The sequence below is a fragment of the Petromyzon marinus genome, chromosome 50 (genome assembly GCF_048934315.1).
Source record: "Petromyzon marinus isolate PM22_M1 ecotype Great Lakes invasive population chromosome 50, UKy_Petmar_22M1.pri1.0, whole genome shotgun sequence".
NCBI classification, from domain to species: Eukaryota; Metazoa; Chordata; class Hyperoartia; order Petromyzontiformes; family Petromyzontidae; genus Petromyzon; species Petromyzon marinus.
The window spans coordinates 12,243,892-12,257,343 of record NC_133716.1 but is presented as its reverse complement, the minus strand read 5'-3'; positions in this window follow the sequence as shown (position 1 = coordinate 12,257,343).

The following is a 13,452-nucleotide window of genomic DNA, read 5'->3' as shown; positions in this document are numbered from 1 at the left end:
TTCCTAATATCTGAAGGAAGAGCGTTCCAGCCGGCTGCAGAAGCGCATCTGAGAGTGCCACGCGATGCGGTGACCGTCTTTGTTCCATGGCCAGCCAAAAGCCGCTGCAACGAATTTGAAGGAAGGGAACATTTTAAGAGCAAATGTAACAACTTAGCTCGAGACCAGTCCCTCCATAAATAATTTATATTATGGGACAGGAAAGGTCCCAGCATCGTTGTTAGAAGGCGCTGGCAGGATTGGTGAAGGGAGGTGAAAAAAAACCCCACAACCATAAGCCATAATATTTATTTTGTTTTGGACTGAATAATGTCCAGGGCACGAATTGTTTGGATCAAGCCCATGGCTGCTGTTTTTACCGGAACCACTTGAGTAAACATTTATTATTATTATTTGATATATAAGTAGCCTCTTACCAAACTTGTTGAAGATTATACTATTGCCCATGATGGCGGCACGCGTACAGGAGCTTGATGCCAACGTGGGGGTCTGCCAGCCGTAACGAGAGGGCTGAGGGCTTCAGGAGAGAGTTCGCGTCGTTTTGCTGTTCTTACTCCATTGAAGGAGTGCAGACTACAGCTGTTCCACCGCATGTTCCACAATGTGTGTTGCATAGTCACAATAGCACGACTGTGGCTCGTCTGTAATGTGTTTCTGGATGACTATATATGCGTCTATGAGTCTGTGACTATCTTAGTGTATCTGTGTGTTTCTATGTATCTCTATGCGTCTGTATGGGTTTACTATATGGTTTATTGTATGGGTTGCATGGTCACAATCGCACTACTTTGGCTTGTATTTAATGTATCTCTGTATCTCTATGAGTATATGTCTATGAGTCTATATGAGTATCTTAGTATATCTGTGTGTGTTTCTACGTATCTCTTTGGATTTACTATATGGTCCATTGTATGGGTTGCATTGTTACAAGTGTACTACTTTGGTTTGCCTTCAATGCATCTCTATGGGTCTCTGAATTTATACGGGTCTATGTGTGTCTCTCTGGGTCTGAAGCACTGCAGACCGCAATGGTTCACTATAAGGCCCCACAGTGTGGGTTGCTGATGTTCATGATGAGCACGTAACTCTCATGCACAACAGGCAGGAGTGGGTTTTGTGCTTCGTCAGTTCTGACCTAACCTTGCAAGGCATGCATTCTCTATTTATGGTGTCTACCAATGATTTCCTGTGATAATGAGCCACGGAAATCCCCGTGCTATCCTCGGTAAGGGCAGTGGCAATTCGACCTTCGGGTGGTGAGTCCAGGGACACTCCACCACTCGCCCGCCATCACAAACTTGTACGGTATGTACGTATGTTGAACTTCTTTCGCGCCGTACCTAGCCAACCAAGCTAATCGGAGACTTGGTGCTTGTATCACAGTGCTACATTTAGAATCAACATCACGCGTTCAGAGTATTTCGCTACTGCTATAAATGTCTACATGATAAGCTACTCCGTTGAGCTATCATTTGTGGTCTGGTCGCTTCTGAAAATGAGCTACATAGCTCAGTGGGCCTTACCTGGAAAAATAAAAAAGTAGCTTAATATTTCGATTTAAAGCTTTCGTGACTGCAAGGATTAATCTTCTTTGGTTCTTTCGGTAAAGTCACGTAGAATGAGAATAAAATAATAAATTAATAAAATAACACAATAAAATTCTCACGACGTTTCGGCCACAACACAAGTGGCCTTCATCAGGTGAAGGAACGAGACTGTCCCTCTACGTGACTTTACCGAAAGAACCAAAGAAGTAGCTTAATAGTTTAGTTTACATTCAGTGCCTACTGGATATCTGTGAAAAAGAGATTCATACCTTATCGGATTCCTCCAGTCTACATAAAGATTCTGATTCTGCCTGATATTGGAAATGTAGCAGTGCCGGTGTGAAACCTCTCATCCTGCAGCCAATTTCTCCTCTGCAGAGACATTACGGCTTGAGTACAGGAACTGTCATAACAACGTGACGATTTAAGTGTTTGTGGTCCGGGGAAGCTGCCAGTATGCCGTACCCATCTTATACCTGCCCATTGCCACCACGGGGTTCATTTATCCATACTATGACCCTCCTTCAGGTGTGGGTGGAACTTAATGACCACCTTAAATATCAGCAAAATAACACCCGAATGGGCACGAAGCAGCAGCAATTCTGGACACTTTCCTATCAAACATTTGGGACAAATATATAATTTCCACCGATGAAATGAACCCCCTCGTTCAGAGCCTCCCAGCCTCTAAGCCGTCACGCTGCCCCTCCACTCCAACAGATCCACATTTGCATTTTTACCAATCATCAGATGCTTGCAACGCCTCATTACTCGATGTGCATTTCAACGGCGGAGAATGGTAGCAATGTACATACATCTAGAAACTAATTCTTTTTTTATTATTTCATCAGGTAAGGCCCACTGAGCCATAGAGCTCTTTTGTCAGAAGCGACCTGGCCACAAATGATAGCTCAAATACGTTTCTTATCATGTGGAAATTTAAAGCATGATAAGCTACTTATGATGAAACAAAAATTATAGCATGTTTCTAAATGTGGAGGGAGAATCGTAGAATTGGAGAACCCGGAGAAAAATCCACGTGACCACGGAGAGAGAGACGTAAACTCCAAATATACAGCAGGCGTAAGGGTCAAGGATCGAATTTTGACCTCCTGTATACCAGGCGAGGTAGTTAACATCTCGCATGGGGGAGAAGGAGAGGGTACTGGACTGCGCTCATGAAGGGCGGGGTAGAATATTCTGCTTGCGTGGTGCCACAGCGACGATCAAAGCCGCCCGTGACGAGAGAACCCACTGAGAGATCCCTCCCAGAGATCCTTCCCAGAGAGCCCACCAAAGGATCCCACCGAGAGATTCCCACCGAGAAATACAACCGCGAGATCCCACTGCGAGATCCCACCGAGGGATCCCACCGAGAGATCCCACCGGCAACGAGAAAAATGGCGTGGGGCCACAAAACGGTAGTGAGTTCCAAACAACAAAGGGAGGGCCGGTGCCGCTTACGCTTTCGCGATCACCGCCACTCGCGCCATGCCCCTAGCGCCCGTGCAAGGGGGGCCTCGCGTCGTTTGCGAGGTCTCCCCCCCCGCCTAGTTGGCCCGTGCCGAGCAGATGGTGCGCTCCCCGCTAATTCACTCGCGAGGCCGAGTGATGAATGGGCTCCTCCGTTGGCTCTTGACGCCGCTCAAATTATCGTCGGCGAGCACCTCCTACGCCGTGGAGGTGCTCGCCAAACGTTCGAGGCGCGTGTGCTGCTTTTAACGTCGCCTACGTGTCCCGACACTGCAACAAACTGATGAGCGCCGTAGTTTAGTATTTGTTTAGCGGGACCTGCCACACGGCATCCCAACGCGCTCTTTCTGGCCCCCCTCGCTGATTGTATACAAGCTAGAAATAATTTATGAAGCCTATATTATTATTAAACACTGCAATTCAATTATGTAAAATTAAATGACCTCGCAGCTTTGGACTCTGGAGCTGTCAGATGATATCAGGGAAACATGTTATTTTATGTTGCCAGGACCATTACAATTATTAAAATAACAATGTGCGTGTAATGAACATCGATAATTGTAATTTACTGCGTAACTTTTTTTTATATGGTAGTATTGTTACTCTCTTCGTTCTGTAGTGATGAATGTCTTTTATGTGATTTTAGTGGTAACTTTATGCTTGAGCTAGAAATGTGAAGCGAGTGGCCGTGCCGCGTGGGAGCCGTTCCCAGCCCTGGTGTGGGCAATGTTGAGTCTATGGGCAGTGTTGAGTCTATGGGCAGTGTTGAGTCTATGGGCAGTGTTGAGTCTATGGGCAGTGTTGAGTCTATGGGGAGTGTGAGTCTATGGGCAGTCCCGAGTCTATAGGCTGTGTTGAGTGTATGGGCAGTGTTGATTATGTGGGCAGTGTTGAGTCTCCGGGCAGTGCTGAGAATACGGGCAGTCTTGGGTCTATGAGCAGTGTGAATCTATGGGCAGTGCTGAGTCTATGGGCAGTGCTGAGTCTATGGGCAGTGCTGAGTCTATGGGCAGTATTGAGTCTATGGGCAGTGTTGAGCATGCCCAGTTTGAGTTTATGGTCAGTGTGAGTATATGGGCAGTGTGAGTCTATGGGCAGTGTTGAGCCTATAGACAGTGTTGAGACTATGGGCAGTGTTGAGTCTATGGGCAGTGTGAGCCTATGGGCAGTGTGAGTCTATGGGCAGTGTGAGTCTATGGGCAGTGTGAGTCTATGGGCATTGTGAATCTATGGGCAGTGTGAGTCTATGGGCAGTGTGAGTCTATGGGCAGTGTGAGTCTATGGGCAGTGTGAGCCTATGGGCAGTGTTGAGCCTATAGACAGTGTGGAGACTATGGGCAGTGTTGAGTCTATGGGCAGTGTGAACCTATGGGCAGTGTGAGTCTATGGGCAGTGTGAGCCTATGGGCAGTGTGAGTCTATGGGCAGTGTGAGTCTATGGGCATTGTTAAGTGTATGGGCAGTGTTAAGTCTGTAATGTTCGATTTCACTCGGACAACTTTTGTCTTTCTTCGAACACTGCTTTATTTACAACTCTCAGCATGTCCTCAATATTTTACAGTATCCGTGTCGCCACGGATCGCCGTGCTTCACTCGACTCGCTCGCCACTTTTGTCTCTGCACTCCCCACGATTACTTCGCTTACTCCGCTGCTAACTTCTTCGTCTCCGCTCTCCGCTATCACCGTCACTATGCTCTCTCCACTGCTAACTGCTTCGTCTCTGTTCAGCTCCGCTATCGCTACGCTCTCTCCACTGCTGGCTGCTTCTCTTCTTCAGCTCCGCTATCGCTACGCTCTCCCCACTGCTGGCTGCTTCTCTTCTTCAGCTCCGCTATCGCTACGCTATCCAAGCTCCGTCTCCATCTCTGTCTCCCAAACTCTATCTCTCCAACTCTGTCTCCAAGCTGTCCACACTTCAATTCCCCACTGTTGACTCCAACTTCAATTTCCCGCTGTTGACTCCAAGCTCTCCAACTTCAACAACCTCCCTTCAATTGCCGACTCCCCAATTTATCCCTGCTCTCATTACTCCCCAATTAATTAGTCCGTGCCCCAACGACGCTCGGCGTCGTTCCCACCTGTTTCTCCCCCAGACCTTTAGGCGCCACTCTAGCCTTGGAAACAGCTCCAGCCAATCACAGCCGTCCTTGGCTCTCCCAGCTTAATTGCCCTAACATAACCTGCACTGTATTTGCCTTCGCTACAGGCTGACCCAACATAACACGTGTGTTATCATGTAATCACGCTGTTTGCACGACGCACCTTCTTACTCCACTACAAGTCTATGGACAGTGAGAGTCTGGGTAGTGTGAGAGTCTGGGTAGTGTGAGCATATGGGCAGTGTGAGCATATGGGCAGTGTGAGTCTATGGTCAGTGGTGAGCCTATGGGCAGTGTGAGTCTGGGTAGTGTTGAGTCTATGAGCAGTGCTGAGTCTATGGGCAGCGTGCGTCTACGGGCATTGCTGAGTCCATGGGCAATGTTGAGTCCATGGGCAGTGCTGAGTCTATACCCAGTGTGAGTTTATGGGTAGTGTGAGTCTATCGGCATTGCTGAGCCTATAGACAGTGTTGAAACTATGGGCAGTGTTGAGTCTATGGGCAATGTTGAGTCGATGGGCAGTGTGAGTCTATGAGCAGTGTGAGTCTATGAGCAGTGCTAAGTCTATGAGCAGTGCTGAGTATATGTGCAGTGCTGAGTCTATGGGCAGTATTGTGTCCATGGCCAGTGTGAATCTATGGGCAGTGTGAGTCTAAGGCAGTGTTGAGTGTATAGACAGTAATAATAGGGTTTTCCCCTTTTTTTCTGGCAACAAAACTGAAACCTTTTTACAATGATTAATGTCTGCATTAACCACAATACCTGCAGTCAAAATGCAAACAAAAAAACATACTATGATAATATATGCATTGTCCTTGAAACTGATTTTGACTGCAGGTATTGTGGTTAATGCAGACATGAATCCTCGTAAAAAGGTTTCAGTTTTGTTGCCAGAAAAAAGGGGAAAAACCCTATTATTATATTTTGTTACTGGCAAAGGAGGTCTAAAAATGTATAGACAGTGTTTAGTCTATGGGCAGTGTTGAGTATATGGGCAGTGGTGAGTCTATGGGCAGTGTTGCGTCTACGGGTAGTGTGAGTCTCTAGGCAATGCTGAGTCTATGGGCAGTGTTGAGTCTATGGAAAGTGTGAGTCTATGGGCAGTGTTGAGTCTATGGGCATTGTTGAGTCTATGGGCATTGTTGAGTCTATGCGCAGCGCTGAGTCTATGAGCAGTGTGAGTCTATGGGCAGTGTTGAGTGTGCAGTGGGTTCGAATTAGGCGCACACACAACTTGGAGGCAACACTATGATAACAGTAACCAACGTAACACTGTACATAAGGTGGTGACCACCTTCCTAATCTCACTGACACTCTGGGAACACTACACAGCGACCAAGGCAGGCAACGAGCTGCCTGGCCACGAACGACGATCAAGAACTTGCGGACCGATGATTTATGTCTTCACTCCGGAGTTGAACAGCCTAGCTGTGCATTCACACCCCGCTTGTAACCGCTGTGGCGTGGCCGGGAGTGTGGTGTATAGGGCTCGAAAGGACACATGATTTCGCAATGCATTGTGGGCCGTCAGCGCCATTTTCAGAGTTTGCTTACATTGCTGAGTTAAATTTGCATTTAAAGCTTTCGTAACTGCAGGGATTTATATTCTTGGTTCTTTCGGTAAAGTCACGTAGAAGGGAAACAATAAAATAATAAAAATATTACAAACAATCAAATTCTCACGACGTTTCGACTGCAACACAAGCAATCATCATCAGGTGTGAAAACCACAAGAAAATTTTTAAAAAGTGGCGGTTATTTTTAACATTAGCACCACAGAGAGAGATTTGACAGTTTGTTCAGATGGATGAGTCCATCTATGTTCGGAAAAGAGGGGGGGGGGGGACGAAAAATAATTGATTGATCACGCTTGATTCCTTGTAAAAGGTTTCAGTTTGGTGGTTTAAAATCTTAACACCTGTTTTGTTGCCAGAAAAAAGGGGAAAACCTAGATTTAAAGCTTTCGTGACTGCTAGGATCCATACTCTTTGGTTCTATTGGGTAAAGTCACGTAGTCTCGTCCCTTCACCTGATGAAGGCCGCTTGTGTTGTGGCCGAAACGTCGTGATTTTTTGTTATTTTATTTTCACCTACGTGACTTTACCCAATAGAACCAAAGAGTAGGGGAAAACCTATTCACATATTTTGGTACCGGCAAAGGAGGTCCCATGATGGGGCAGTGTTGAGTCTATGGGCAGTGCTGATTCTATGAGCAATGTGAGTCTATGCCCAGTGTGAGTCTATGAGCAGTATGAGTCTATGGGCATTGTTGAGTCTGGGCAGTGCTGATTCTATGACCAGTGTGAGTCTATGGGCAGTGTGAGTCTTTGGGCAGTGTTGAGTGTGTAGACAGGTGGCTGTTCTTTAAACGCTGTAGCACTGCTTCCAGTACCTCCAGGTGCTCTTTCCACGTTGCTGTGTGGATGTGTATATCATCAACGTAGTTTACAGCCTGGGGAATGCCTGTCAGCAGCCGTCTCATCATTCGACTGAACACTGCCGGTGCATTTACCACACCGAAGGGCATTTTCGTAAAATGATACAACCCACCATGAGTTGCAAATGTCGTCTTATGCCGATTGTTCTTTGCCACTGGTATTTTGCCAGTACCCTTTTGTCAGGTCAAGCTTTGAAAAGTACCGAGATCCCCCCCAGTTGCGTGAACAACACCTCCATGTTTGGGATAGACTCGGCATCTGCCACCGTGATTCTATTAAAGCGTCGATAATCCACACAGAATCGCACTGTGCCATCCTTCTTTCCCATGCAGACAACAGGGCTGGAATACTGAGAGTCTGACTCCTCAACCACCCCCATATCAAGCATTGCCTTCACTTCATGATCAATTTGATCCTTCACTGCAATTGGCACGGGGAAAGAGTTCTGTCTCACAGCATGTTATCTGTCAGCATGATGCGGAAGGTAGCTAGTTCTGTACTGCCTGGTCTACTTGTTAGTACCATATTATACCTTTGCAAGAGGTTCCACACTTGTTGCTGTTGTTGGGGCCTTAGGTCAGTACCAACACTAACGTACCCCCACCTCTCTTCTGGATCCTGTGGTAATGGTACCAAACCAATTCCTAGTTCCTCGCCTACCTTCCCATCTTCAGCCAAGCAGATGTTACCCCCCATCACTACCTCCAAGTGGGTGATGCCACATCCATTCACCTTCATATCAGGCTGCAAAACAGGGGGCGTTCCTCTCTTAATATATTTCTTTTGGATGTTGGCATGGTACAGGCGTTCAGTCCCGTTGACCTCTACCCTGTAATCTGCCACTCCCACTTTTCCTATTCCCTTATATGGACCTTTCCATCTCAGCAGAAGTTTGTTTTGCTCAGTAGGCAACAACAGTAGAATGAAATCACCTGCTATGACCCGTCTTATATAATCACTTCTGCTTCCCTGCGGCTGTCCTTAATGACACCCTAGCCAATTGGCAGGTTTGCTCCAGCCTCTGCCGGGGCTCAAAAACATGGTGGTAGGTCGTCTTCACCTCTTCCTCAGTCTCGTCTTTTGACCAGTGTTTGAAGTATGCTTAGGGGTCCATGCACCTAACGACCATGTAAGAACTCAAATGGGGCAAACCCCAAGCTTCCTTGTGGTGCTTCTCTGTAGGCAAAAAGTAATGCTGGTAAATATCTGTCCCACATACGAGGCTGCTCTGACGACATACGTCGCAGCATGTTCTTAAACGTCCCATTGCATCTTTCGACCAGCCCATTACATTTTGGTTATAAGGGGTCGTCCACAGTTGTCTGACATACAATAATTTACCGATCTCCTTCTTCAAATCTGTCGTTTATTGTGTTCCTCTATCCGTCAAAATCTCTGTGGGTACCCCAACGCGACCGAAGATTTCGACCATAGCTTCTGCCACTTCAGCTGTCTCAATCGTTTTTAATGCTACAGCCTTGGAGTAATGTGTAGCATAGTCCAAAGTTAAAATGTATCGGTGTCCCCTTTCTGTCACTTGAAGAGGTCCTACTAAATCAACACCCACCCGTTGAAAAGGTGTGTCAATCAATGGTATCTGCCCTAATGGTACCTTACTTACTCTGCCTTTTGCAACTCTCCATTGACAGATATCGCATGATTGACAGTAGCGCTCTGTCTCTGGCCATTCCAGGCCAATACGCGAGTCAGCGTCCGCCTAACGCCCATGTGCCCAGCCATCAAAGAATCATGTGCTAAAGCCATCATTTGATTCCGTAATTTCTGTGGGACAATCAACTGCGTAAACATTTTCCCATTGTCCACCCTTGGACTCTGGAATTTTCTCTGTAAAACAGCATTGATTATCACAAGTTGGCTAGAAGTCCCATTTGCTGTTTCAAGGGCCCGACCGAGCTTAGCTTTTTTCTACAAAGTTGTTAAACTCGGTCCCAAGGTGTGTAGTTCTTTCAGCTCTTGTGATGTCATCTGCTGCCCTCCCATGGCTACCACCTACAAGGGTTTCACCGGGATTTTGGCCTTCTTTGCTTGCTCACGAGTAACCAAAACTTGGGCAATTTCTGCCCCTCTAGTATTCACCCTAGCTTCATGTCGCTGTAGCCAAGTCGTATCAGGGTCTCCCGGCTGCCGTGTCCACGAAACATTCACAATCACTACATGAAACAATGGGTGGTCCATGCATAACACATGTACAACCCCCTTTAAGAATGGAGATTATATTTCCACTCTTGCAAGTGGACATTGACGTGCTGTCCCATCCATCAATAAGCACAAGCTTGTTCTCCCTTCCAAGCAGCATTCCTCCACGTACTTCCGATCCACCACGATCCCACTACAGCCTGTGTCTCTCAAGATAGAGACTGCATGCTTTACTACCCGAACGAATAAACCCTGGTTGCCTCGGGTAGTGCCGACTGTCCGCCCACATTCCTAACACGGGAATTGCAGTTCCATCTTGCAACATGGCGGACTGCCTAGCCCTCACAGATGTCACCTCTGCTTCTCCCACCAAGCCAGTGCGGAGCTTTAGATCTCTGCCCACTGGTCCTGGTTGGTCTCTTTTCTGACAAAATCTCACAATATGCCCTGCTCTCCCACAGAGGTAACATTTCATGGGTTTATAAGAGTCATTGCCTTCCCCCTTTTCCTCATGCATGCTGTGGCTATTTAAGTGACTGCTGCTTCGTGACCGTTCTGTATTAAGGACCACCACCGTTTCATATTCACCAAAGTGCATTGGCGGCTCTTGAAATATTGATTTGAATTTTTTACTGAATTAAAGAACAAATGCTTCTCTTCTTGTTATTTTGGTTGCCAACCCCTGGCATGCACAATAACTTAGCTGCGCTTAGTCCTGACCAATCACGCGACTATATCGTGACCTGTGACGTGAGCTGACCCAGCCGTATCAGCGGCTGTAATCAATGCAGCTTCCGTGCGTTTAAAAAGACTAGTCCAAATATTATTATAATTGTCATTAGGACTGCACAGTAGCTCTCGCAAGGATCGCGCACTGCGCGAGCGGTTCCCCCCCCCCCTTGCTCATGACACTGCGACTATGACAGATGGCACAGCATCCCTTCACAAACGAATGGCACGTGAGGAGCGTACAGGCGCGCCGACATATTATTTTCCCTCTCCATGAACGTGCCTAAAAATGATTAAAACAGAGTTGCTTTTTATGTTTGTTTGCAATCGTCAGTGTTGACGACGGCTTTGCGACGAACCGGTCGGATGCGCCGAATACCTGAAAGGGGGGGGGGGCGAGGTGGGGAGAAGGAGGCGCGCTTTGCGCTTTAAGTCGTTGGGCAACGGTGGAGGAGCCGGCAGCCCTCCAAAAATCTGGTCTCTCCACTGCGCCAAACTCGCAGGCCCGCCCCACCCGCTGGACATCGGTGAAAAAAGAACTTCATAGCTCATCGGATTCTTTCCGTTTAAAATAATAATTCTCATGCTGATTTCCGTACCCGGAGCTCTTCGCTGATCAATGTCTGCTCGGGCTTGGTGAGGAGCGACTCCAATTTTAGCGCATTAGGCTACGTACGGTGCGAATGAAGTTCAACGTTTACATGAGACCATTTTCATCACACCCTTAATTTAAAGCCAATGGATTCTACGATTAAACGATACACTTCACAAGTCAACTTTTGTTGTCCTCACACTCTTAACACATTCCTCTAACTTGCTAACGATGTAACTCATTATATACATTACGTAGGTACAAGGGAGCGCTCGTCGCGTTCCAACGTCGGCCGAGATTGCTGCCCCCCCGCCCCCCCGTTCGCACGCAACCCCCACACGACCGCCCGCCTTTTGCAAAGGGAGCGACCCCTCTAAGCGTGTCTGTGTCGGGGCAGAGCGCAGCGCGTTGCTCGACCTCGGTGACAAAGTGGCCCCGACGGGAGTAATTAGAAGCGGCGGCCGATTACAGGGGACCTCGAGCGGTGCAATCGGCGTGCCCCCCCCCCCCACCCCTGGGCACGCGAATTTTGCCTGCCAGGCTTGGTTGTCAGTGGCCTTATTGGCCATGCGGATCGCAAGATAAGCGGGATACGTCGGTCATTGTGCCCATTCCAAAGCAGCGGATCAAACTCGGTCCGTCCGGGTCAATTCTCACCTCGACATCTTTCGTCGACTCAGTGTATATAATCCCCGTAGAGTTGATAGAATGAGTACCAGTTCGTGGGAAGTATATGCTAAGTCATGCTTATGTGTGTGTATGGGTACACGTGCATGAAGTGACACCCTGGACACTTATGCAGACGAGATTGTTCCACCTCAAGGGAGTTTGCGGGTGAAATACTGTAATAAATTATTTAAACAAAGCCCCGCGACCACCAAGAGAGGTGATGGAGTGACACCCCAATGCTGGCGTGAGCCCAGAGACTGTCTCTGGCTTCAGAGTGGGACAGCGCGAGGGGTTCACACTGCCGTGGTGAGGACCCTGCGATCTCGTCATTGGCCGAGCTTCCGGTGCCATTGGATCCCCTTGCATGTTGCTGAGCACGTGGGCTCAAGTTGAGTGTCGGCAGTAGATGCGGTCGTTGCAGATTTGTGAAACTGAGTCCGGATCAACACGGGTGATGCTCCTTGTCAGTGTGTGGCCGCCGTTCATGTTAGCCAGCGGTGGAGAGGCCAGTAACATTGACAATATTTTGCTCGCTCGCCAACGTTCTTACAGTTTTGCTGAAAAAAAAGTATTTGCCCACGCTGTAACAAACTTAGTAATAATAATGATTTACATTTGTAAGGATTATTTCATCCAAGGATCCCAATGCACCGTGTAGAGAAAGCAAGGAAATAAGACGGAGCCAGCAGCTTAAACGATCAAAACTCTGGGGAAAAGGCCATTGTTATAGAGGTGAGTTTTCAGGGAAAGATTTAAATCGCTCTAACATTTCTGTTTGTCTATTTACCAGAGACCAACGCGCTCCATAGTCTTGGAGCTGCACTGGCAAAAACTCCATTCACCCACAGGAATGGAGCCGTAACCTTGATTTGATTGTGGAGGGTCATGGTTAAAACCTGCAGGACGATCTCGCCCTAAAGAAACTAATTATGTATCATAATAATGGTCGCGGAAGCCCTCGTATGAAAATTAGTCACCCCAATCGCTGTCGCTGGGAAGCAAAAAAAATAATTCCCACAAAATGTTGAATCGGGAGGAAACGTTTGCCTCCAGAGACTCGCTCGACTGCAGCGCTCCGCTCGCACAGCAAGCGTCCGAGCAAGGTGGCTGTGCACCAGCTGCCCTTTGCCGGTTGCAGTTCCCTCTACTGCCGCTCACTGTGTGTGCGGAATCATTGCCAATCTGTCGTGCAAATGCGTTTGATGGTGGGCCACTTGTTTTCAAAACATTTCACAGGGCAGTGATTTCAGGGTATCTCGATTTGTTTCTGGTCACAGACCATGTGGTAATTCACCGCCGTCGCCAAGAAGACGTCGCACCGATATCACAACTCTAAATAAGACCACACGGCTCCGATTAGCATGGTTCGCTCCGATTAGCACAGTCGGCTACTTGCGGTGCGATAGAAGTTCAATATACGTACATACTGTACATACATGTCGATGTACCGAGCGAGCAGCCAGTCCATGACGTGGTGAGATTCTCTGCTGTGCGGTGTAGATTACAGAAACAATATTTGGTGCTCGCATAAATTACTCGAAATAAAACGTGTCAGATTTCATCATCCATACAGTTTTCTTTGGGTTCGATCGCATAAGTATAAATGTGTCATTAACCCGCCACCACCCGACACAGCCAATTAAGTAAGGTTTGTCACATAAACAGAACGTGCCAATTAGTTACTAGTTCAGCACATCCGTGTGTTGGAGAGTAAACCTACAACATTTACAATTTAATTACCATGATGT